Genomic DNA, 27,933 nt, shown 5'->3' with positions numbered 1-27,933 from the left:
GATGTAAACAAACGGTCATGGCTGTGTTCCAATAATACTTTTCTGGTGGACACCAACATTTAAATGCCATATAATTTTCAACTGTTATGAAATAGACTTCAATCCATTTCTTTCCCCTGATCCATTTAAAAGTGAAAAAAATCCTTTCTTAGCTTGAGACCATAGCAAAACTGGCAGTGTGTGGGATTTGGCCCACAGGCTGGGGGTTGCTGGCCCCTAAAGCCTACAAACTCTGTGATCGAGAGACTGGTAGCCTGAAAGCCAGAGAGAGAGTCGAGCCCTGGCATATGCATACGATTCACTAGGCTTTTATCCAGTGAAAGGTCTGTGCTTAGTTAGTGCTGTTCAGGAAGGGAAGGCTGGAGCACACAGGTCCCTTTTTCTGTGAGACCACCCAATTTATAAAGTGGATCCTCATTAGTCACAGATTTCATAATCACAAATTCATCTACTTGCTTAGATTTACTTTCCTCCAAGTTAGAACCAGTGGTGCAGGTGCAGTCATTCTCAGATGTGGGCAGAGATGTAACCAATTTGAGTCACCGCCTTGAGGAAGACTCTAGCTAAGATCAAATAAGGCTCGAGTCGGCCTTCTTGTTTCATAGGCTTCACTTCACAGAGGTCTTTGTAGGTCTTTACACTTTGTTGCTTAAAATGCCCACCACCACCCCTGCTCCCAGCACAGTGCTGAAATGCTGGTTAGTGTCCCTAAGCATAAGAAGGTTGTGATGTGCCTTATGGAGAAAACCTGTGTGTTAGAAAATTCTGTTCAGGCGTGAGTTAGTTACAGTTGAGGCATGAGCTACAGCACTCACAGTGCCCTTGGCTGTGAGTTCAGTGTTAATGGATCCACACCATATAGTAAAAAGTCTTTAAACAGAAACACACATAAAACAAGGTTACGTATTGACAGGCTGATGAGAATATTGTGAGTAGAGTGTCAAAGGAACCCTGTATTTCTCCTGGAATTGATGATTCAGAATTCACTTATTCAGTGTCTGTGGCCACTTTGTTGGACGTAACTACTGCAAATAACAGAATTGATGGTGTATATATTTTACCGACCTTAAAAAGGAATTTCTGTGATAGCCTATATGTTGCCTCTCCTCTACCTTATAAATTGGATTTACGGTTCACTGAGGAAGGTTGAAATCATTTTAAATAAAGTTTTGGGGTTATTTCATGACTTTAGGTTTCCATGATTCCCTGTTTTCTCATTCTCTGGATAAATGGACTCTTGCCTGGTAAATGGCATAGAAAGTTATTCTCCATAAATTCTTCACTTGTAGGTAATTTGCAAGCTCACAAACTGTGCTCCAACTAGTGAAACACCTCAGGCCTAAAACCTCAGCAGGACTCTGTTGGAAACTTGGCTGGTGAACGTGGAGCCACGTTGTAAATATTCAACACAGTTTTGTAGCCTCTCTACATATGGTACTAAATATCACAGTTAATAACCCAAATCTAAGTGTTCGTTGTGTAAGCCAACAAGGGTTTTATAGGAGATCTGGCACCTTTATATATGTCCTTGAGTATGATTTTCATTTACAAACCCTGAATAAAATGCACTGGTTTTGCCTTTTGGAAATACGTCATGTGAGGTGGTCCAGCAGGGGAAGTTATTTGAGATCTGAAGAGGATGTTGAGAGCTGATCTCAGGTTCAGGCAGAGTTTTAAAAAAAAAAAAAAAAAGATATTTCAAACACATTTAGAAGGATATCAACAAGCAAGTTGTTATGTCTTAGGGACACATATACACATACCTTTTTTTGTTGTTGTTAATGACTAACTTCCTTTCACCAAACATAATCTTTCTGTGATTACTGATGTAATCATTGACATTGACTGAGCTCTTCATAATGGCCTTGGTCTCTCGCCAAAGCATTTCTAAATATTAGATGACAATATAGTGCTTATGATATGCCAGGTCCTACTCTAGGCACTTTAAATGTATTAACCCATTTAATCCTCAAAAAAAAATCTTGTGAGGTAGCCAGAATTATTATCATCTTCATTTTGTAGATGATGAAACTTAGACACTGAGATGTCATGTAACCTGTCCTGAGTCACACAGTAAACAATGGGCAGAGCCGGGATCTGAACTCAGGGAGTTTTGTTCCAGAGTCCTTTCCCTTGACCACTTCCACAACACTGACTCTGAAAAACTGTGGAAAAAACCCAGCTCCAGTGCAAAGGGATTTTTACAGTGGCTGCTTCTATTAGCAGCAATACTCATCTTTCTCATTCACTCTCCATCTCTTTCTCTTCTTTCCTTGTTCATTTTTCTCTAATATACATACCATAAAATTCCCCATTTTTGACAAATATCCAGTCATTTAACCACCATCAATATCAAGATTGAGCAGTTCTACCTCAAAAAAGTTCCCCCATGCTCCTTTGCAGTCACCTCTCTCTACCACCTCAGCCCAGAAACCAAGGGATTTTAGTCAGGGGGCCATGAACCCCAAGGGATCCTGGCAAAGAATTTAAGAACAGAACTTAAATTCATGTAAAAATTACATATTTCAAAGTTACCACAAACTTCTAATTGAAATTTAGCATTCCTTCAGTTGTGAATATAAATAACAAACTACAGAACTATTAGCAGAAACATCACTTGGTATCCAAGAGAAATCACAGATACCCTGTTATATTACAGTCACTGTCTGTAAGTGTTTACACTTCTGACTACTTTGAAATTTTGGTATACTAGAGCTTGTTATTTACTACAGTCATAAATGAGCATCTGCTATTATATCACAGATACTTAATAAGTGTATTTAAATATAATCTAATTTAAATTTTCATTTTCAATTATTTTTTCTCTGAGAAGGAATTCAACTTGTGGAAGGGGGTCCCCTATTCTAGAGAGTGGTGCTAAGGGAAATCACATTTGGGGCAGACGGAGTCACTCATCATTTATTCCACCATCATTCCAATCAACGCTGGCCCAGAGAGGATGGTATAGAAATGAATAAGATCTAGCCACAGCCCAGACTGGTGGAGGAATCAAGCATCTCCTTTTCTTAAAACCGATGGTGGAAAACAAAACAAAAACAAAAGAAAAAGCCAATGGTGGACGTGGAGCTATGCACCTTCAGTCAAATATTGCCGCTGCCTTCTCTGAAGAGGATGGTCACACAGCCCGGCCTGCCTCCTCTCTGTGACTCTGCAGGGACTACAGAGAAGCCGCAGTTCCAGCCCTGTGCGACCTGCCAACAGCTGACAAAGACCACACACACCTCAGAGAGGGGAACCAGTCATCCCTGAGCGCAAGACTGACTCTGAGAGGGAGGGAGACATTGAGACGTCAACTACAAATGTTAGGCAGAAGATGAAAATTCACATTCTCCAATTATTTGAAACTGCTCTGTGACTGGAACTGTGTGATTAGGACACATTGCTTATACTTTGGTGTGTCACCTTTAAATAAATTATCTCTTAATTTATTAATGCAATCAACAAATCAATACAAAAAGGACAGGTATGGGCAATTTTCATAAGAAATACAAATGACCAATAAGTATAAAAAAAAACCATTGACTTCGCTGACAATCAAAAACAAATATCAAATGAATGAGATACAGAATTTCTCTTCAATTGTCAGAAGCCAAGTTATTGGTATACAACACATGAATTGATGTAACATATAAGCTGACGACCTCAAATCCTAATATGGAAACCTGCAGTTGAAATAAAAGCAACTTTTTTGAAAATAAAAAGATGAATCTGAAATTTGCTTAGGGGGACTGGGTTAATTTCTGAAGCTTGTTTGAAGAGGCAAGGGTCAAAGAATGAATGTAAGATTCTAAATCACAAATTAGAGAAGCAATATAAAAATGATAGGTGCTGTTGATATTAAATTTACCCTCTGGTAATCAGAACTTGGAAGATAAGGGGCTTTATTTCTCTCCACCTCTAGTCCCCATGTTCACCCCTCTTTCAGCCCCAGTCCTCTCCCCACCTCTGTGACTGGATCATGTCTTAATCAATAGGAAGGTATGAGACATGCCAGAGCTTTGAAATGCTTTCTTGTCTTTCAATTTTTCCCAGTATTTTTCTGTCTTCAGTTGTTCCCTTCTCATTTATAGTATTTCCAAAAACGTTTCCCTAATAACTACCCAATATATCAGTGTCACTTCCTCCTTGCCTTGTAAACTCCTCAAGCACGTCTTTTTCATTTCAGAATGTATTGGTCAGAGAGGACGTTTCATAAATGTTCATCAATTCTGCTCCCGTAAGAATGTGGATGGAATTAAATTTAGCAGGAAACACAAATCAGAGAATTAACATCAAAGTTGAACTTGCTGGTCAATATTTTCAGCCACTTCCCTGGAGGGGAAGGGCAGCACCTGAAACAGGTCTGGAGGCAGTTATTCTGTTCACGCAGCGCCCCCCACTGGCCACTAGGGAAAGTTCACCTTCAACACACAAATAGTGACTCTGCTGGCCCAGCATCCAAATCTCATCTCTCCTGAATTTGGAAATCAAGAACAATGCATCTTCCCCCCTATCGTTCATGATGGCTTCAGCTGAAACACGAGAACTTTAAAAAAGGAGTAATAATAGGGGTATTAAACGCCTTATTCCATACAAAGTAGAAGCATAGTAACGTTTATTTTACAAATGAACCATAAAGATAGGTGTTTCTCCCATACTCTTCAGAAGCTCCAAGGCAAGCAAGTGGTGGAGCATGGAGCTGAATCTCATCTAACTCCAGAGGTCACACTTAATGACTATCTCGTACTGTTCTGTTTATTTATTAATTAAGTTTATATAAATAAAAGATAATGATATAAAAATAAATTCAGCTCAGTTTAGTCACTCAGCGGTTTCTGACTCTTTGTGACCCCATGGACTGCAGCATGCCAGGCTTCCCTGTCCATCCCCAACTACCCAAGTTTGCTCAAACCCATGTCCATCGAGTCAGTGATGCCATGCAACCATCTCATCCTCTGTCATCCCCTTCTCCTCCTGTCTTCAATCTTTCCCAGCATCAAGGTCTTTTCCAAGGAGTCAGTTCTTCGAATCAGGTGGTCAAAGTACTGGAGCTTCAGCTTCAGCATCAGTCTTTCCAATAAATATTCAGGACTAATTTCCTTTAGGATGGACTTGTTGGATCTCCTTGCAGTCCAAGGGACTCTCAAGAGTCTTCTCCAACACCACAATTCAAAAGCATCAATTCTTTGGCACTCAGCTTTCTTTATAGTCCAACTCTCACATCCATACACGACTACTCAGAAAACCACAGTTTTGACTAGATGGGCCTTTGTCAGCAAAGTAATGTCTCTGCTTTTAAATATACTGTGTAGGTTGGTCATAGATTTTCTTCCAAGGAGCAAGTGTCCTTTAATTTCATGGCTGCAATCACCATCTGCAGTGATTTTGGAGCCCAGAAAAATAAAGTCTGTCGCTGTTTCCCCATCTATTTCCCATGAAGTGATGGAACCAGATGCATGATCTTCGTTTTTTTAATGCTGAGTTTGAAGTCAGCTTTTGGGCTTCCCTGGTAGCTCAGCTAGTAAAGAATCTGCTGCAATGTGGGAGACCCTGGTTCGATTCCTAGGTCGGGAAGATCCACTGGAGAAGGGATAGGCTACCCACTCCAGTATTCTTAGGCTTTCCTGATGGTTCAGTTGGTAAAGAATCCGCCTGCAATGTGGGAGACCTGGGTTCGAGTCCTGGGTTGGGAAGATCCCCGGGAGAAGGGAAGGCTACACACTCTAGTATTCTGGCCTGATGAACAAGATCCTGTTTCCCCCAAAGTCAGTTTTTCCCATCAGGAAGCTTCCATAAGCATCTTATCCTCATTCATCAGAGGGCAGACAGAATGAAAACCACAATCACAGAAAGCTAACTAAACTGATCACATGGACCACAGCCTGGTCTAACTCAATGAAACTACGAGCCATGCTGTGTAGGGCCACCCAAGATGGACAGGTCATAGTGGAGAGTTCTGACAAAACATGTCCACTGGAGGAGGGAATGGCAGACCACTTCAGTATTCTTGCCGTGAGAACCCCATGAACAGTACAAAATATTAATTATGTTTGTTCAAATAAATTTTCAGCATAAAAAACCACCTGTCCGAAGATAGTTTCAGTTTCAAAGTCTACCATAATATGTTAGGCTTTTTAATACCTGATACAGCTTATGCTAAAGTTTAAGCACAGGAAGTTTCCTGAGCAGCTGGGTACAAAGGCAACTCCAAGGACAAGCGAATAAAAATGGGGCACAGGCCACGTGGTTTCAATTACAGTCAGAACTGGGCCCATTTTGGAGCCTCTGGGATGTGCTGGATGTAACAAGCCCCTCTCCCAGTTAGGCATAGCACCTGGACAGTGAGCTACAGGTAAGGTGCAGACAAGGACGTGATGGGGCTGGAGTGGAGACTTTGATTTTGGAGGATCTAAAGTAGACTTTTTAAAGTGTGTACGCATGTGTTTGGGTAGAGGATTTTTCTTTTCTTTAAAGTCGCTCAGTCATGTCTGACTTTGCGACCCCATGACTATACAGTCCCTGGAATTCTCTAGGCCAGAATACTGGAGTGGATGAAGGATTAGGAAGATCTACATTCACCTGAGGCAGTCAGAAGGTTCCAGAGGTGGGTGGATTTTATATCCGAGGTTTAGATGAGAGAATTTCCCCATTTGTATTAACGGCACTCTATCGGTAATACCTGCCTGGGGCTCAGGGTCAGGAAGGGTTGTGAGACTGACTCTGAGTTCTACAGAGAAGGCAAGCTGTGATGATTAATAACGTCTGCCCTGGCATGGGGCCTGAGAGGCACATTTACTACGAATTTAATCAGGATTAGAACATTCATGGGGCTGCCATATCTGTTCATCACCATGGAGGTGCCTTAGAGCTGCCAACCAGGACTAAGAGGAAAGACCAGGGGCAACCTGGGAAATTTAAACCAGAAAAGAATCTGAGCCGTGAAGACACAAAGGTCCGTGGGATCTCCCCTCAGTTGTGATAACATAAGGCCATAGACACTCTTGTGAGCCAAGACGACAGAAAGGCCACTTAGCTGAGAAACGGGAGGGAAAACGGCAGGCGATGTGGCTGAGAACTTGTATTCCACGGTGGCCTAGGAGAGCCTGGCACATTTGCTATTTCTTTGGCTCCACCTCATGGATTGGGGAAATATGACTATTTATTGGGCTTCCCACTTTTCTTATTTTTTTTCCATCATCCCTTTGCTAAAGTTCTTAGCAAAGTCTGCTTGGAAATGTTAGCCTGTCTCAGGTGTGCTGAGGGAAAATAAAGTTTTGGTCAATGATTTATTTAAATCATAGTATATAAAAGCGGGGAGAACTGCCCCCTGGTGGTCAGTTAGGAAAATCCCTAGAACATTATTCCCAAAAGTGTTCCTGGACCCATGACTTTCCACAAGGGAATGGGGGTGGTGGTTTAGTCATTAAGTCGTGTCCAGCTCTTGCGACCCCATGGACTGTAGCCTGCCAGGCTCCTCTGTCTGTGGGATTTTCTAGGCAAGAATACTGGAGAGGATTGCCATTTCCTTCTCCAGGGGATCTTTCCGATCCAGGAATTGAACCCAGGTCTCCTGCATTGCAGGCAGATTCTTTACCAACTGCGCTATTAGGGAACTCCACAGGGGAGTACTCCACGGTAAGATTACTCTGGGAAACAATCTTAAATTATACAATATATACTCATCCATTAGTTACTATATTATATATCTTTAAGACATTCACAGTATTTATTACCTTGTTGAGTCCAAGCAGTCCAGCAATCAAGAAACTAACTTCTTTTAATTCACCGTTATTTGAACATAGACAGAAAGACTTTTTAAAAAAAATTTTAATTTAACCCAGCATTTTGGGAGACAAGGAAAGATTGATTATGAGGTTGTTTTCCTCTTCCAATATGGAGATTTCCTTTTCAGAGCTTTTCCCTGACGAAACCTAGACAACTTGCATTTTTATAGCATTCTCCTTCACGACTGCATTAGTAAAAAGCTGGCTTACGTTAAAGAAAAATTCCCAGCTGGAGACAAATAATTTACCACGTCACAGCCTTCTATCAAAGAAAAGCTGATAGCATATCAGTACACTCAAGTTTTTCAGGTATAACTACCCAATAGAAATCCTAGAAATGATCACATAATGTTATAGACAACTCTCTGGATTCTAAAGCTCTTCATAGTTGGGAGGTGGGAAAACACAGCGGCTCAGAGTGCTGCGGGCCTGTAGCCATATTCACAGTTCTGACGATAGCCCTACCTCTTACTAGCTGTGCAGCTTTGGGCATGTTGCGTAACTTCTCTGTTCTTATTCCTCATTTGTGAAATGAAAATAACAGCATTTCCTACTTTGCTGAGGATTAAATGAGCTAAGACATGCAAAGTCTTAAAAGAGTGCCTGGCAGTTGGCTAGTAATTGATTGTTTCTGTATTTGCACCACTAAAGTTGGGAGTACGAAGTATCCTTTAAAATGGAAAACAGTATTTTTTCCCTTTAAAAATACCTTTTGTTCAGGCTGAGACCACTTAGAAATGTTGGCCAACTATCACTAACATGTATTAGGGTGATATTTTAAACTATTAACTTTTAAAATTTGGAAACACTTGGGAATTTTCCTCTTAACATTTAAAAAAAATTGTGGGAAAATATATATATAACTGTTCAGGTGGTGCTAATGGTAAAGAACCTGCCTGCCAATGCAGGAGATGGAAGGATCCCTGGGTGGGGAAGATCCCCTGAAGGAGGGCATGGCAATCCACTCTAGTATTCTTGCCTGGAGAATCCCGTGGACAGAGAAGCCTGGGGGCTACAGTCCATAGGGTAGCAGAGAGTCAGACATGACTGAAGCGACTTGAAGCGTGTGTGAACCACACATGCACATATATAAAGTTACCATTTTAATCATTTTTAAGATTGCAATTTGGAGAAGGAAATGGCAACCTACTCCAGTATTCCTGCCTGGAGAATTCCATGGACGGAAGAGCCTGGCGGGCCACAGTCCATGGGGTCACAAGGAGTCGGACACAATTGACTAACACACACACACACACACACAAGATTGATCACAATCCATCTCCAGAACGTTTTCATCATCACAGATGACACTGTATCCACTCAACTCCCTGCTTCCCCCTCCCTCGGCCTCCAACAATCACCATTCCACTTTCTGTCTCTAAGAATGTGACCGCTCTAGATACTTCATATAAATGGACTCTTACGGTATCTGTCCTGTTGCACCTAGCTTACTTCCTTTGGCATACTGTCTTTAACGTTTATCCATATCTGCCATGTATCAGAATTTCCTTCCTTTTAAAGGAAGAAAAATGAAAATTATTCCATTTGAAGAAACTGCATACTGTTTTCCACAATGGCTACATCATTTGACATCCCAACCAATAGTGCAAAAGATTCTGATTTCACCACAGCCTCACCAACACTTTTTTAGCCATTCTAATCCATGTGAAGAGGTACCTCATTGTGGTTTTGATTTGCATTTCCTGCAACCCACTCCAGTATTCTTGCCTGAAGAATCCCATGGACAGAGAAGCCTGGCGGGCTATATACATCACGGGGTTGCAAAGAGTCGGCACGACTGAGCGACTAACACACACACAGAAAGACTAGTAATGTCAAGCTCTTAACATTTTAGAATGATCTTCAAGCAGAGTTTTATGAGAAGAACACAGACTTCAGTCAGTAGCTCCCATCATCTGACATTTAGATTTTCCTATATACATATGCATCTTTGATAATTTTAAAGTTATTCCTTGCTTGGAAGGGGAAGAAAGGACACATATCTAGTGTCTATTTTAATTTAAAATGTTTAATAGTTAACTTTGAGGTATGGATGGTGAGAGCTCTTAATTGTCAACATCACAAAATACTTTTAACTCTGCATACTTTTACAAAAATCAGGCATACATTTTAAAACAAATAGTGAATTTTGAAAAATAAGAAAATTTAAAAAAATTTTGTGAGACTTCAGAGACTAAGAAGAGTCTCTTTGTTTGTTTTAATCAAACTTCAGCAGGAAATTCAAATACTAGCAGAAACACATAAAATTCCTCAGGGTTTAGTGTTCTAAATGCCAGTCAGACTCAAAGTAATCTATTTCAAATCCTGTTACTCACATGTAATGACTGTTTATTTAACGTTTCAGAAAATGTTTAAATTATCTGTTTCTTTTTTATGTTTAAAAATTTTTTAGTGTTTCTTTAAAATTATTATTCTATTTTTTGCTAATGTATTTTAACCAGACTGTTTTATTCAAAGTCTGGAAATGATACAGTTTCCAGAAACTAAGAAAAATTATACTAAAGAGCTAAAAAACAAGCAAATAAACTTACTGGCATTTAACTATGAAAAGAAACTACCCAATCTAAAGTAATAAATATTTAACTTGATATATGTAAAAGTTAACATGTCCGCTTCATAAGTTGATAAACTGTAGTGTTCATAAATTACATTGTTTTTAAAAATAAGTTTTAGGTTTGATATTTTACATGGCATGAATCATCAGGACCGCATGATGAGTCCTGAAAAGTAATAAATAACAAATGAGGTTTTTGAAAAAAATAATTTCAAAAGCAAAATTCTAGGATGGTTAAACATGTATAGAGTAAGAAATTCCTTTTAACGTGGGATACATGTGCATTTTAATATGCCTGATATAACATGGGGTAGGTATATAAATGTAAAAATTCCTAAGATGGACAAATATCTTTAAATGTCCCTTACTGTAATAATTCAAATTACAATTAAAAAAAAAAAAACACATTGAACATGTCTTCTCTTCAAAACACACTGTTGAGAAAAAGAAAAAACAAGTTCAAGACTGGGAGCAAATCTTTGCAAAGCATATATCTGATAAGCAATTTGTATCCAGAATATACAAAAAGAACTCTGAAAACTCATTAGGAAAACAAATGACCCAAGGAAAAAAAAACGCACAAAATATTAAACAAGACAATCACTGAGAAGATACACAGCTGACAAGTAATGAAAAGATATTCAACATCATTTGTCGTTAAGGAAATGCAAGTTGAAACTACAATGAGTTACTACTACATACGTTAACATTAGAATGGATAAAATAGAGAAGGATTGACCATACCAAATACTGACAAGGATGTGGAGGAACTGGGCCTCTCACTCGGTGCAAGTAGGGATGTAAAATGGTACAGCCACTTTGGAAAATTTGTTAACAAGTTAAACATACACTTATTATATGATCCAGGCATTCCACCCTTAGCTATTTACCCAAGGGAAATGTACATCCATATGGAGACTTGTACATGAATGTTCACGATAGCGTTATTCTTAGTACTGAAAATCTGGAAACAATTCAAATGTCTACTAATGGTGAATAAACAAACAATAGGACTTTATACATACAACGGAATACAGCTGAACGATAAAAAGGAATGAAATATCCATACACATTATAGCATGGATGAATCTTTAATTATGCTGAGTGAAAGATGCTAAAGAAAAAGATTATGTACCATATGATTTCATTTATATGAAAAGCAAACTACTGGAGAGAGATAGAAACAAGATCAGCGGTTGCCTGGGGCAAGACAGGGGCTGGGATTACCAAAGGACATGAGAAACATTTTGGAACGAAGTAAGTTTTTACTAAGCTTCCCTATGGCTCAGTTGGTAAAGAGTCTGCCTGCAATGTGGGACCCAGGCTTGATCCCTGGGAGAGGAAGATTCCTTAGAGAAGAAAATGGCAACCCACTCCAGTATTTTTGCCTGGAGAATTTCACAGATAGAGGAGCCTGGTGGGCTGCAGTCCATGGGGTCACAGAGAGTCGGACACAACTGAGTAACTAACACTTCAATTTTTTCAAGTTTTCACTATCTTGATTATGGTGATGGTTTTGTGGGTATATATGTAGGTCAGAACATCAAATTGTACACGTAATCTTTTTATTTTGTGGGGCTTTGAGCTGCTGCTGCTTTCTTTTACTGCCTAAGTGGTGCTGAACTTCCAATACAAAGCAAGATATTTATAGTTCTCTGAGGATCCTCTGTCTTAATTATATTTGAAAATAATTTATCCATTTAATCATTCTACCACCTCTCTCTCTCACTCTTTGGTTTTATTGAGATGTAACTGAAATCCAGCTCTGAGTAAGTTTAAGGTGTGCCGCCTGATGACCTGACATACATATATTGGGAAATAATTACCAAATAAGCTTAGTTAACACCCATCTCCTCAATATTAACAAAATTTTTTTTTCTCAAATTTTACACTTTAAGTATGTGCAGTTTCTTTTAGGTCAGCTGTACCTTAATAAAGCAACTAAGAAAAGGCCTAATTACAATAACTTAATAATATACAGGGATAAACTGTGGAAAATTCTGAAAGAGATGGGAATACCAGACCACCTGACCTGCCTCTTGAGAAACCTATATGCAGGTCAGGAAGCAACAGTTAGAACTGGACATGGAACAACAGACTGGTTCCAAATAGGAAAAGGAGTATGTCAAGGCTGTATACCGTCACCCTGCTTATTTAACTTCTATGCAGAGTACATCATGAGAAACGCTGGGCTGGAAGAAGCACAAGCTGGAATCAAGATCGCCAGGAGAAATATCAATAACTTCAGATATGCAGATGACACCACCCTTATGGCAGAAAGTGAAGAGGAACTCAAAAGCCTCTTGATGAAAGTGAAAGAGGAGAGTGAAAAAGTTGGCTTAAAACTCAACATTCAGAAAACGAAGATCATGGCATCCGGTCCCACCACTTCATGGGAAATAGATGGGGAAACAGTGGAAACAGTGGCAGACTTTATTTTTCTGGGCTCCAAAATCACTACAGATGGTGACTGCAGCCATGAAATTAAAAGATGCTTACTCCTTGGAAGGAAAGTTAGGACCCTAGATAGCATATTGAAAAGCAGAGACATTACTTTGCCAACAAAGGTTCATCTAGTCAAGGCTATGGTTTTTCCAGTGGTCATGTATGGATGTGAAAGTTGGACTGTGAAGAAAGCTGAGCGCTGAAGAATTGATGCTTTTGAACTGTGGTGTTGGAGAAGACTCTTGAGAGTCCCTTGGACTGCAAGGAGATCCAACCAGTCCATTCTAAAGGAGGTCAGCCCAGGGTGTTCTTTGGAAGGAATGATGCTAAAGCTGAAACTCCAGTTCTTTGGCCACCTCATGTGAAGAGTTGACTCTTTAGAAGACTCTGATGCTGGGAGGGATTGAGGGCAAGAGGAGAAGGGGACAACAGAGGATGAGATGGCTGGATGGCATCACTGACTCTATGGACGTGAGTCTGAGTAAACTCCGGGAGTTGGTGATGGACAGGGAGGCCTGGCGTGCTGCAATTCATGGGGTCACAAAGAGTCGGACACGACTGATCGGCTGAACTGAACTGATATAGGGATACAAAGAAAAGTAAATAACCTTTCATCTGGTGCCATCCATCAGATAATCTCCTTGAGGTTACCAAACTCCAGTGAGTGCATTCTTTCATGTTTTCCCTTTACTTACATAAATGTATGATCTCATTATAGGCTTTAAACTTTTTATGTAATGGGTGACCAATTAAAGTGGTATTTTCTGCAGCAATCTATTAGGGTTTAAAAAAAATCTTATTATGCATAACAATTTTTAGTTCTGAGATTGAGGCTCATTTTTTTTATAGCTAAAATGCCTTAAATACCAAAAGAAGGGATGTAAAACTACACACAGAAGCGTCTTCTTTACAGTAAATTACTAGATAGAAGACCCAGTCCTTACTGAGGGAGTCAGAACACCAAATTCTTTCTATAGTGAGAGGCTGTTTTTCTGCAAGATATAATTTAATCTGGAAAAGGAAAACCATTTTGCGTTTTAAACTATAATTAGATTCTCACTCTAGGTTAAACATTGCAGCACGGATGTTAGATGTGGCAAGTTCAACTGCAAACCCACCTTCCGGATTATTTTGGTTGTACAAGCTAGAATATCATACCAACTCCAAGATTTTACCACAGGTCAACTTGTTAAAAAAAATCTTCAATTAAAAAAATGATTAAATATACGCTCATTGTGAAAAATGCCAAAAATACCCAAGTATATGTGATGAAACTTTCTTATGCTCTTCCTCTAATTCCATCTGTTAGACACAACCACCTTCAACAATCTAAATGCATCTTCCCAGACTATACAGTGTATGTGGGCATGCATGCATGTATTTCCTGCTTTTATTTTGACTATTCATTACCTTTTCTTTTTTTAAGTTTTTAAAATCTGTGGTAAAATATATATGACGTAAAACTGACACTTCAATCATTTTTTAATAGCATTGTTTTAGAATCATCAGAACATGCAGATTATTTTTCTTTTTAATTTTTTTGGTTATGCTGCATGGCATGCGAGATCTTAATTCCCTGACCAGGGATTGAACCCATGCTACCTGCAGTGGAAGCATAGAGTCCTAACCACTGGACCACCGAGGGAATTCTCCCAGTCATTTTTAACTGTTTTAGCGGTATTAATTGGAGAAGGAAATGGCAACCCGCTCGAGTGTTCTTGCCTGGAGAATCCCAGGGATGGAGGAACCTGATGGGCTGCTGTCTATGGGGTCACACAGAGTCGGACACGACTGCGGGACTTAGCAGCAGCAGCAGTATTCATTGCATTACGCTGTTGTACAACAAACAAGACCATTATTTCCAAAGCCTTTTCATCACTCCAAAGACTATCCGTTAATCATCAACTCTCATCTTCCCTTATCCCAGCTACATGAGTGTGTGCTCAGTTGCACAGTCATGTCTGATCGCTGCAAGGCTCCTCTGTCCATGGGATTCTTCAGGCAATAAAACTGGAGAGGGTAGCCAGTTCCCTCTCCAGGGGATCTTCCTGACCCAGGGATCAAACCTGTGTCTCCAGCATTGGCAGGTGGATTCTTTACCTCAGAGCCACCTGGGAAGCCATCCCAGCTCCAGGTAATGACTAATCTACTTCTTGTCTCTATAAATTTCCCTAGTCTCGATGTTTCATACAAGAGGAATCAAATATCTATAATCAGGGGTGCTGAAATTTAGTAGAGATATACACATGCAGCTGTGCTTAACACTCAAGTACTATGATTTCCTCCACAGTGGCTGGCAACAGATCACTGTCCCGAGCGTCACCTTTGAATTCCTCTCCACCTCCCCACAATCCGGCAACTGAAAAGTCAACACCATGGCCCATGCCTGTTCAACTTGATTCTTATTTGTGCTGACTGCTTGTTAATACTTAGAATATCAGTCCTGCCTACACGAGTCTAATTTTTTGTGAGACCCATTGACTTTTTTCCTCACGCCATTTCTGAACCTCTAACACAGTAGAGCAATCGTCTATTTCATTTACGAGACCTGTGCTCCTGAGGGCAGGGTGGGCTGTCTAGCTCATTCATTCTTTCATTCCCAAGATGTTTTATTGAACACTTCATATACTGCAGTTGCTGGACCAGAATCTCAGAATACCACTGTGAAAAGGCAAACACCATCTTGGGCTTCACAGAACTTGTGTGTTTTTTTTACTTTCTAGTAAGAAAACGCAGGTGAAAAATACCTGAAGAGCTAAATAAAGAAAAGAACTCCCAATAATCATGAGTGGAAACAGGTTCTTTTTTTTTAATTGAAGAGTAGTTTATATACAATGATATGTTAAAAAAAAAAAACAAAAGGAAAGAGGCTCTGAAGATGCGTAAATGAGTGATCAACCTCCGTCCTCACTGAACGCCTTCACAGCCTCCCTCACACCAACTTTAAATAAACAGGCTCATCACCTGTCAGACCAGCGAGGATGAAATCATACTTGAACACATCTTGTTGCAAGGCTGTGGACAGAAAAGCTCCTACATTCAGTGTTGATGAGACTGTCAGTGAGGATGATATTTTTGGAAATAAACTCACAAAGAGGCCCTGTTGAGTAGAGAAGCCAGAGAAAGCCCAGTTTGAGATTAAAGGAAAAGTCCGGGAATCGGGGGCCAGGAGAGAGGACCCAGGCTGCACTCGGGAGTGTGGGCAGAGGCTCCAAGTGCAAAGAGCTGGTGTGATTAGAGGGTTGGGAAGGAGGTAAGAGTGAGCACAAGGCACTACGGGGGTCAGGCTGGGAGGACGGTCAGGGTGGGTCAAGTCACACCAAGTTTTACAGATTACAGCCAAGGGTGGAGCTGATCCCATTTGTGATTTCAGAAGCTCTGGCATTATTTAAGTCTATATTCTCCAACAGTTCTCAAGGTACTGAAATCAGTAAGAATCTGAGAAATGCATTGAGCACCCCTGTAACTGTCCTGCATTTCAGCCTGGTGCCCAGCAGTCCCTGACAGCCTCTCGGACGCTACAGATAAGCCCAGGGTTAGACATATCACCCTCCGCTTCCCTGATGTCTTTTGGGCTTTCCCACATCTCTACTTCCCAAAAAAGAAACAACTGAAAATGTCTATTTTCGAAGTATACTTCATTCGATGAAAATAAATCAGCCAATAATTACTGAGCACTCTTTATACGCTCGGCCTTTGTCCAAGTGCCTCGTTTCTTTTAGCTCATTTCATCTACCCATCCTCTTCTAGTTGAGGAAACCGAGGCAAAGGAAGACACATCATTTTCACCGCAGGCACACAGATGGTGAGAGGCAGAGTCCGTGTCCTGGATGGCTGCAGGGTAGTCCTTGCCGCCAGGGGCCAGCACGCAGAAATTGCAATCCTCTCGTTAATTTCACTAGAGGCAGCATTTTGAGAAGATCGGGGAAAAGGTGTCTTTAACTGTTGCACAATCTACTTGTGCACAATTCACACTTTTTGCACGTTATACATCAATACCCTTCAAATCTGAATTACCCTTCAAATATGCCTATCAAATATGAATTACTGAGATTGGCTAATGAAGAAAAATCCTGAGAAACACAGAAATGCTGCTTATACACCCACAGTTGATCTCTATCACACTGTCATCACTGCGGCAAGGCTGGGGCAACCACTGAAATATTTCATTTTCCTCCTCATTGTATTCCAAAAAGCAGTGAAAAATAGAAAAAAAATAAACCAAAGTATTGACATAAAAGATACAAAGCACATCTTCACTACCAGTAAGCAAAGGAAGAAAATCATTGCATGCACAAAAACAATCATTAGTGCTGTTGACAATTGTACACTGGACTTAAATTGGTCAAATAGTCAACTGCAAATAAAAAGAAAATTTTACAAGCGTGCAAATGAAATATTAGAAATATGTTGTAGGAAATGTATCTATGGCACAGCAGAGTTAGAACATTGTTACTTTTTGCTTGTTTTTCTTTCTGAGGAGAGAATCCCTTTGTAAAAATGTAATCTATTATTTAACTTTTGGGTACTTAGCTTTTATGTGAGAGGAGAGGACTAACTGTATTTACTGATTTTCTTCCCCATTGTTCGTAACTCAGAGGTTTTGACAGTAGATCATACCATGTATCATATCCTAGCCCCACTTAACGAGTCAACGTACACTCACAAATATTCATAAACCCACTTTCCTGTAAAACACACCAGAGTTCAGCGTTTACTGAGATGTCTACCTACCTTGAACTAGAAAGTTCAGTCTTGCCTTCCTTTTGTTTTCACTGGAATAATCTTTGGATTTTGTTGGCCAGGCACAGATGTCATCTTCTTCCCTCACACATTCTTTCTTCTGGATTTCCCATCAAAACCTGGAACACAGAACAGAGCAGCTCCTTGATGTCTGCGGGCACGGAGGAGAGAACTAGAAATCTCACACCAGGGACACTTCTAATGTATTTCCAATTTTCCTTTGGTTGGCTACAGTTGAATCACAGTTTTAGAAATTCACTTAATTAGGAGATTTAGAATAGAGCTATCTCAAAATACAGAGGAAAAGAGGCCACCCTCTTTAAAGATTTGAAACGGATGTGGCTTCTCACGTCCTGCCTTCAACTGAATACAGACTGTTAGGCTTCTGTCTTTGTAGGAGATGCTGAGCACTAAAAGTTACCTACAGTCAGTTGTAAAATCAGGGCTGTCAGAGCAGGGGGGAACTCAATAAAATATCACCTCAGAATGTGTGTCTCAGAAATGCTGAAACCAGGATGGCACTCCCGAATCTCGTTTTTAACAGATGTCAGTTGTGGAGGGAATGAAGTGTGTGTCATGAATACTGATGAAATGTCGTGTGTGTGTGGGGGGGGGGGGGGTGTGTGTGTGTGTGGTGTGTGTACTGCACCATAAGATACACTCATTTATATGGATTTGTCATTCTCCCTATAAAAGAAAACAGCTTATCCCCAGAAGCTCTCCCTGAGTCAGGAAGCACCGCTCTCCCTCGTCAACTGTGGGCTCCCACTGTTTCACATGCAGCAGGAGTGAAGATCGGACCAGGAGGGCGGAGGCAGTGGACGTGGTATTCATTCATCATTCTGCCACGTGGGTCAGTAAAACTCCACTGTCGTGCCATGAGCCCCAATGCACCCCGAGCCCGGCCTGTACGACCCTCAATTCCTCTTAGATTTGTAAGCAGGTGCGAGGTGGAAGGTGACAACAGGAAGTTGGTGCAATTCCTTCACAAGCATCTTTGCCCCTTTTCCCCTTATCGCCACCCTAGGATGAATCCACCTTTTCCAACAGAAGCAGAGAACAAACCTGACTCCATATACGATCTCTTTCTCTAATTCTAACCCTGGTGCTCTGTGGCTTGTGCTTAGCCATGCTGGCTTGCAGCTTCTGTAAAGGAATGCTGCTGAGAGCCTGAATTATACAGGACAGCCCATTCTCAAGGGTCTGACCTTTCCATTCAGATAGTTTCTTCACATGCAAAGTGAGACGTCGGTGCGAATCAAAGAACAAGCCCCTTCCAGGCCTTTCAGTACATGAGAAGCTTCAACTTCGTATGGAGTTCTTTGTGATTGGGCTATGGCCAAGTTTTATTGTACACCTTCCAAATTTTTTTTTAGGATGAGCTTATACTATTTTCATAACAGAAAAGAATAATTCATTTTAAAACATAACATTTTTCATTGTTACTCAGACATTTTCACAAGCTAAGATGCTTGTATTCCCATACTAAACTTACTATGTGACTCTCCACGAATATAAAACAATGTCCCAACACATGCTTATTCAACAGACTGTATGAAACAAATGTAAAATTTGATTTAATAGGCAAAATTGGATCTGTGACTCCATGCTGTTGTTTAGTCACTAAGTCTTGTTTGCCTCTTTTAAGACCCCATGGACTGTAGCCTGGCAGGCTGCTCCGTTCCATGGGATTTCCCAGGCAAGAATCCTGGAGTGGGTTTCCATTTCCTCCTTCAGAGGATCTTCCCAGCCCAGGGACAGAACCCACATCTCCTGCGTTGGCAGGCAGATTCTTTACCACTGAGCTACCAAGGAAGCCCCTGTGACTCCACACAAGATGATAAGGATGAAACTAAACAGCCCAAAGATCCAATCTCAGCCAAAATCTCATACCACATAGAGAAATTAGCAGTACTTAAATATTTAACAATGCCTTGTAATTTTTTTAGACTTCTGGGTTTCAAAATTTCTGACAAAGTAATTCACAAGCCATAATTAACAAAAACAGGCAACCTCCCCCAAAGTCTCCCAGAGCAAAAGTAAATTCCTCAGAGCCCCCCTCCCACCCCCAGTCAGCATGCTGTGAACAGTGGCATGCCAACAGTAAAGCCAGCAGCAAACAACAGAAGCCAGAGAGGGTTTGGATCTTGCTCCGAACTGGCGTCTGCTGAAAATGGCTTTAGCAAAAGAAGGCTGTGATTAGAAGATCATGACATTTCCAGCACCCACTTATTAGCACGTCTGAATCACAAAAAGGAGATCATACAGTCTTTACAAACAGAGTCCCCGTTCCAGGATATTTACAAATACTTGTGCTGTTTCAGCCCTCAGAGCAACTCAGTCACTGCTCTGGAGGCAGACAAAGGATGCAGACACCCTAACTAATCACTCCAGGTGGTCTCCCAAGTAAGACCCCCATCACTTTCTGGTTGCTCCGACCATAAAACTATGCATCCTTTCTCTTCATCACCCCACTTCCCATTCATCAAATCCTTGCAGCACTACCTCTAAAACACATCCCATCCATCTGTTCTCTTTTCCCCAATGCCGTTCCTCAGCCAAGCCCCAGCATCTCTCCCTTAGACTACTTCCACAGCCATGCTTCTAACTGTACCCCTGGCCCCGGGTCACTCCCTTCTTCTCATAGTGGCCACACGACAATCCTCTCTCACCGTCAGTATTTCTCACACTGGCCTCCTTTTCCTCCCTACCTTTGCCAAGCCGTTCTCATCTGCTGTCCCCACCGCTTACTTAGATTTCTGTTTCTCCAGGTTGTCCCATAGCTGGCTACATTTCATCATTCCAACCCAACACAATGGCCTTCCCTGACCACTGTATCCTAACTACTATCAATCTGCATTTGTGTGATTCTTTCCCCCTGATAATGTCCCATAGGATCCTAAAGACACATCCCCAGCAAGAAAAGGCCCAGAGCCTAAAACAAAGCACACAGTAGACACAGACTGACTTTTAATCAAATGAATGCTTCAGATTAAATCAGGACCCAACTTTTCAATCCTCTCTGTCCCTTCAAAGTCAATGCCTTGCTTAGAAGGCAAGTTGTTAATTTTCAGAAGAGACATCTCTCTCTCTGAGTATCTTCACTGTCACCCCACAGCTAGGTTAGCCTCCAACACAGAGTTCATTGCTCTTGAAACAGAAGATTCTTCAAAGATGTCAAATTAAACTTAAGACCTTGCTGACAAGTGAAGATGACTTGTACAGTGTGTCTTGACTTAGGGGAACAATTGCGTAGGCTGTCACTGTTGGAAGTCAGGGCTCAGAGTCTGGGTGGGTTGATGGGTATGGCACATGGGCTGAGGCAGACGGATATTTTTGAAGGGCTGAGGAAGCTTGCTAGGAGGTTCTCTGTGCTCTAGCCAGACATTCAGTATGAGGAAAGCTCATTTGGGGCCCAGATAAGAGGATCAACTATCTGAAATGTTAGATGGGCCTCCTCTCAAGGTAATTTCACTCTAATTTGCAGAGTGAACTACAGAGTGAGACTGATGGCCGATTTTCTGCATAGTATCATGATTCAGAAATCAGTTTTACATGTTCACCATCTCTTTTGTTTCTCAGGACAGTTCCAAAAGCTTGGCCAGATGTACTAATTATACCTGTTTTATATATGTGAGTATGAGATTTGCGATCCCATCATGAGTAAATATGGAAACTTGATTTAGAATCAAGATCTTAGATCATCTAGAGATGCTAATGAATCAATAAGACAGAAAATGCAACAGTCATTTTCAAAAGCAACCTTTTTGAGGTACAATTTATATACAATAAAATACACTCCTATTTTAAGGGCTCAGTTTGTTGATTTTTGACATATAAACACACCCTTATACCTACCACCTCAATCAAGATATAGCATGTCTTATCCTCTGAAAAGTTCCTCCACATCCCTCCATCCTCCATTCTCCCCTTTATCTCTGATCTCTGCCCCAGGAAGCCACCGATGTCCTTCCTGTCACTATATAGTGATGCGTATTTTTCTACAACTTCATACAAATTAAATCAGACAGTCTGAATTCTTTTTGCATGTGGCTCCTTACACTCAGCATATTTCTGAGACACAACCATATTGTTACACATGTTAGTATGTATACAAATACACACACACACACACACACGTTTCCAGGTGGCACAGTCGTGAAGAATCCACCTGCCAACGCAGGTACGCAAGACTCAGGTTCGATCCCTGGATCAGGAAGATCCCCTGGAGTAGGAAATGGCAATCCGCACCAGTAGTCTTGCCTGGAAAATTCCAAGGACAGAGGAGCCTGAAGGGGTATAGTCCATGGGGTTGCAAAGAGTCAGATACATCTGGGTGACTGAAAGTGCGCATGTATGCACACAGACACACACACACCACACGTCATATCCTTTTTTTCTCTGTAAATACTTTGGAGTAGAATGGCTAGATCTTATGATAGGGTATATTAATTTTACACAAAATGAAAACCATGCTCCAATGTAGCTTTACCATTTTACATTCCTCCCAGCAGGATATGAGAGTTCCAGTTGCTCCATGTCCTTACCAACACTTGGTATTGTCAGTCTTTTAATTTTGTCCATTTTAATAGGTATGAGGTGGTATTTCATTATGGTTTGAATATGGGTTTCCTTGGGGCTAACAATATTGAACATTTCTTAACATGCTTATTGCCCAGCTATACGATTTCTGCAAAGGTCAATTTTCAAGGTAAGAGATATAAATTTCACATGTGTAAGAATTTGCTTTATTTTAGAAACAATTTTTGAAAAATAGAACTTGGAAAAATATTTACTAAAAGAGTCATGAAATATTCAGATTATGAAGATCAAATATATTTAGAGGCTAAACTAAAAATAATGAAGGCAGTAATATGGTAAAAAATATTCACATTTTATTTGCTTTGTATTTTGCACTGTACACTCATCTAATGCTCTAAGAAACTAGGGGACTGGAATTTGAAGAAAGGAGCTCAGACTGAATTAACTTGATGTCAGCAAAGAAGGGAAAAGCTCTGCTCTTTTCCCTTCCAATTATTCCTTCTTCCCTAGACTTCATTTTATAGATCATGGGCTCAATTATTCACTGTATCTTTTTATATCTAGTCTCATAAAACTGTAAGATGAATCATTACAAAATTAATATTCAACAGGCTTTATATAACTCTGCTTAATGCCATGTGTAACTCAGATTTTTATCACCCCAAGGCCTCTCAAGATCTATAAATGCCACTACATTAATAAAATACCATGTATTTAACTCTAACATTCCCATCACAACTCAATACCACAAAACCACTCAATTTAAACTAGACAACCAGACAGACACTGATGCTGGACATGGACTACACAGAAAAGGTCAGGCTCTGTATCAGAAGTCCCATGATGACAACCAAGGTCATGTTCTAATCCATTTGTTTTGAGAAACTCAATAGTTCTAATAAAAATGAGCTTATTGTGCTTCTAGGGGCACTCACACAGGAACCATTATGAATTTTTTATATCACTTGGTCCCAAAGAGTTTATCACTCTTATGTAATCATCACCTTCCAGGCAGAAAAATAAAAGCTGCTGAATGCATCTGCTAGATACCACCTCATAACCCCCATCCAACTGAAGCAGAAGAAGAGATTAAGAAGAGGTGGCAAGAATCCACAGAAGATTCTTGACCCAGATAACCATGATGGTGTGGTCACTCACCTAGAGCCAGACATCCTGGAGTGTGAAGTCAAGTGGGCCTTAGACAGCATCACTACAAACCAAGCTAGTGGAGGTGATGAAATTCCAGCTAAGCTATTTCAAGTCCTAAAAGATGATGCTGTTGAAGTGCTGCGCTCAATATGTCAGCAAATTTGGACAACTCAGCAGTGGCCGCAGGACTGGAAAAGGTCAGTTTTCATTCCAATTTCAAGGAAAGGCAATGGCAAAGAATGTCCAAACTACTGCACAGTTGCACTCATTTCACATGTAGCAACATTTATGCTCAAAATCCTTCAAGCTAGGCTTTAGCGGTATATCTACTGAGAACTTCCAGATGTACAAGCTGGATTTAGGAAAGGCAGAGGAACCAGAGATCAAATTGCCTGCATTCATTGGGTCATAGAGAAAGCAAAGGAATTCCACAAAAACATCTAACTTCTGTGTCATTGACACACTAAAGCCTTTGACTATATGGATCATAACAAACTGTGGAAAACTCTTGAAAAGATGGGAATACCAGATGACCTTACCTGTCTCCTGAGACACCTGTATGCAGGTCAAGAAGCGATAGTTAGAACCAGACATGGAACAACTGACTGGATCAAAATTGAGAATGGAGAATATAAGGGTGTATATTGTCACCCTACTTAAGAAGCACTGTAGGGCTTCCCTGGTGGCTCAGTGGTAAAGAATCCACTTGCCAACGCAGGGGACATGGGTTCGATCTCTGGTCCAGGAAGATCCCACATGCCACGGAACTTAGCTGCTCTAAGCCCTTGCCCCACAACTACTGAAGCCCCATGCTCCAGAGCCTGTGCTCTGCAATTAGAGAGTAGCACCTACTTTCCATAACTAGAGAAAAGCCCAAGCAGAAATGAAGACTCAGCACAGCCAAGAATAAAATCAATATATACATAAAAGTATAAAAAAAAAAGAAGCAGTGTAATAAGCCTGTATATACAAACAAGAAGACAGGATTTAGGGTGCAGCTGGAATGAGGTGAAGGAGTCATGCTGAACACCATCTGGAACCAGACAAAAAAGCCTGTTGGAATCCTGATTCCTGCCACTTGCCTAGTAGGTAACCTTGAGCAAGTCACTTAAACATTTTACCCCAATTCCCTTATCTTGAGAAACAAAGCTAGTAATTGCTACCTTCTTTTACCAATGCCAGGTATTGAGTTAAACTTCATTAAGTTCCCAGGGGAACTTGGCACAGAGTCTGAATTCGACAAATATTTGTCAAATGAATGAAAGAATCGTGACCAAACACACGCTGGGTCTTTAATAGCGAAAGTGGCACCTGGGCAGAGCAGAGAGTGAGGAAACAGGAATGAGACAGTAGTCCTGCCTTCCGCCTAGTTAGAGGGACAGAGAATATATATTATTCTTACACCCATGTGCACACAAATACATATATGTGTATACGGGCTTCCCAGGTGGTGCCAGTGGTAAAGAACCCACCTGCCAATGCAGGAGATGCAAAAGGCTCAATCCCTAGGTTGGGAAGACCCCTGGAGAAGGGAATGGCTACTTACGCTAGTATTCTTGCCTGGAAAATCCTATAGACAGAGGAGCTTGGTGGGCTACAGTCCATGGAGCAGCAAAGAGTTGGACAAAGCTGAGCACACACACACACACAGGGGGCAACCTATAGCCAATCAGTAACAAATATACAGCAAAGTCCTAAAGAAGCACGCTTGTTGTAGCCAGGTCAGGGAGATGCAGCCAGCTCAGCTACAGCAATCCCTTGAGCTACCAGTGAGCGGTCCATATGTAAAGTCAAAAGAACCACATAAAAGACAGAACCATATATTGAACCCAGTATAGCCAAATGCTGTCATTTTAAACTGAAAGCAATTCGAGTTTACTAATGAGGCCCTTTACATTCTATCTTTTTATGCTCTAAGCCTTAGAATCCTGTGTGCATTTGTGTTTACACGACATGTCAGTTGAGCCTGGCCACACTGCAGATTATCAGCAGCCATGTGTGGCTACTGGCTTCTGTACTGGACAGCATGGTTCCAGATGTATGGAGATGGGGGTGTCTGCTGAAGACAGACGCAGGCAGGTGGGCTTGTGGAGCAAGGGGGGTTCAAATGGATGGACATGAAAAGATGTGACTTTGGGTGCTTTTCAGACTCTCTGCTGGCATGAAGGCTCTGGTGGGAGCACCTACTAGAAGGCTCCTTGACCCTGTTCCTTCTGCCTCAAGGAGTTTCTGAATCTGCTCCCTGCTGGTGCACAAGACACACTGGGACCTTGTTCTTGCTCTCTGCGGCCCCTCCGCACCCCCACGCTGTCCCTTCCTTCTTGGGACCTCCTTACTTGGCACAATGCCCAGTGTGTGGAGAGCACAGGTATGTACTTTAAAAAAGTGATTTCTTCGTTGCACCGCATGGCTCTAACTAAATCAAACACAAAGTGAATACCTGAGACAGCCAAACTCTGGCTTCCAGAGCCACAAGGTCTGGCGGAGCCCCAGTTCACCCTCCAGTCACAGAGTCAGGAGCTAAACAAGTGCTGGAGCCATTCCCAGCAGAAAAGCCAACGGGCACCCGCGCTCAAAGAGGGGACGGGTGGGCACACAGCCAGGCTGTGAGCATGGCCCTTGCAAGAGATATCTGACCCGCCACGTGCAAGTCCTGGTCAAGTCCACCTTCTTTTGGCCGCACCGCATGACATGGGGGGATCTTAGTTCCCCAGCCAGGGATGGAATCTGCACCCCCTGCAGTGGAAGCTCGGACTCATACCCACTAGACTGCCAAGGAAGTCCCCAAGTTCGTTGTCTAAGGTAAGATGGACAAGGGAGACCCACGTGGCAGGGAAGTGTGTGGTGACGCATACTGAAAAGGAATTGAGGTGATGCATAAATCAGGAATGAGAAAGATGGAGGTTAGAAGAGGAAGGCAGACCCCCAGAAACCAAGAGTCATTTTACAAGCTGTCCCCCCAACAGCTGAAGACACCCTCCCCTAAGCAAGCGTTTAAAGCTGCCCCTTCTCTGGAAGCCACGCTGGGTCATGTTGGGGGCTGGACCCACGGTGGCCTCCCCCTTCCCCCATCCTGTCTCCTCCCATAGCTAACATCTGGGCAACAATCACAGGCAAGCAAACAAAAGAAGTGGCTTGGGTGAAAAGACAGGACAAGCATTCTCCCCGCAGCTCCCTGCTGAGTCCCAATCACAGATTTCCTATTGGTTTGCAGGAGAAGGAATTTCTGAGTGGTCGCTAAACTCAGCTCAATAATATCATGATCAGAAGGCACGTTCCTTGTGTGGAAGTCACCCAGGACCCATCCGTTGTCAGCACGTGGGAAGGTGACCCCACTGTGCCTGGGTCTTGCAATTTTTCTCAAGTTTTAAATATAGATTTTGTGGGACATTTTCCAGTTTTAAAATGTTTGGAACAACGTCAATAAATTTTTAAACACTGGGCTGGCCCACACTGTGCGAGCCAAAGAAAGCAATCAGTGGGGCTGCCAGCTTGAGATTCCTACTCAAGTTCAAAGAGACCCAGCCGAGGTCCAGCTCCACCACCATTGGGCCATCTGTAGCTCCTCCGTTCCATTTTGTTCTGAGGCTTAATTCGGATCAGGCACATGAAGGGCTTACCAGGGCTTCTGGCACACGGTGAAAGCAGTTAATAGCTGGTGTCGGCTAGCACTACAGAACTTCTGAGATTTATTTCTAACTGTGATATAGGGAGCAGATCACAGGAAACCCTAGAGACAAAACATCTGATACAGGGCTCCTCTCCCACGAATGATTCCCTGTCTCTTTAATTCTGTTTCACGGGTTAGATTTATGTGCTTTCATTTTACTGTCAGAATTTATGAAACTCGATCTGGCTGCATAAAGGCAGCAAGGAAGTCGGGGAAGGTAAAGTGAAAGCGGAGGTTGGTATAAGTTTTCTAGAAAGTACTTTGGTAATGTTTCCCAGGTGGCTCAGTGATAAAGAATCTGCCTGCCAAAGCAGGAGTCATCTCGCAGGATTTGAGAGTTCGATCCCTGGAGGAGCAAATGACAAGCCACTCCAGTATTCTTGCCTGGAAAATCCCACGGACAGAGGAGCCTGACAGGCTACATTCCATGCGGTTGCAAAGAGTCAGACATGACTGAGCACACACACAATGCTTAGCAAAAGATCAAAAAAAAAAAAAAATTGTATGCCTTTTGACTCAGGCATTCCACTGTAAGAAATTTTTAGCCTAAGTAAAAACTGATGGTTTTTTATAAAGACTTAATCCTAAGAATCTTTACGACAAGGAAGACTACAATGAAAACAATTAAGGAAATTAAATGCCCATAAATAGAGTGTTGGTTGCAAGAATTACACTAGAAAGCTGATTTCTGTCTAGCCCCCATGACTCTCAGGGCACTCACAATGTTCTGTGTATGTCTCACACGGACCTCAGTCTCGTTCACTGCTGAGTACACCACTATACACAAGCTAGCACATAATGGTCACCAACAAATATTTAAATACAATCCCAAAGAAAGGCAATGCCAAAGAATGCTCAAACTACCGCACAATTGCACTCATCTCACACGCTAGTAAAGTAATGCTCAAAATTCTCCAAGCCAGGCTTCAGCAATATGTGAACCGGGAACTTCCTGATGTTCAAGCTGGTTTTAGAAAAGGCAGGGGAACCAGAGATCAAATTGCCAACATCCACTGGATCATGGA

At 41.5% G+C, this 27,933-nt stretch overlaps 1 protein-coding gene across 3 annotated transcripts in view; it reads right to left on the bottom strand.

The window, feature by feature from the left end:
• FRMD4B (FERM domain containing 4B) overlaps positions 1–27,933 on the bottom strand; it is a 352,925-nt gene that overhangs the window by 223,572 nt on the left and 101,420 nt on the right. For all 3 annotated transcript variants that reach the window (XM_044933559.2, XM_044933558.2, XM_044933560.2), the window contains one exon: positions 17,539–17,666. The gene's annotated coding sequence lies outside the window, so the exon portion shown is untranslated. The remainder of the gene's footprint in view (positions 1–17,538; positions 17,667–27,933) is intronic.

The sequence above is a fragment of the Bubalus bubalis genome, chromosome 21 (assembly GCF_019923935.1).
Source record: "Bubalus bubalis isolate 160015118507 breed Murrah chromosome 21, NDDB_SH_1, whole genome shotgun sequence".
Taxonomy (NCBI): Eukaryota; Metazoa; Chordata; class Mammalia; order Artiodactyla; family Bovidae; genus Bubalus; species Bubalus bubalis.
This window is presented reverse-complemented; position numbering and strand designations above follow the sequence as displayed.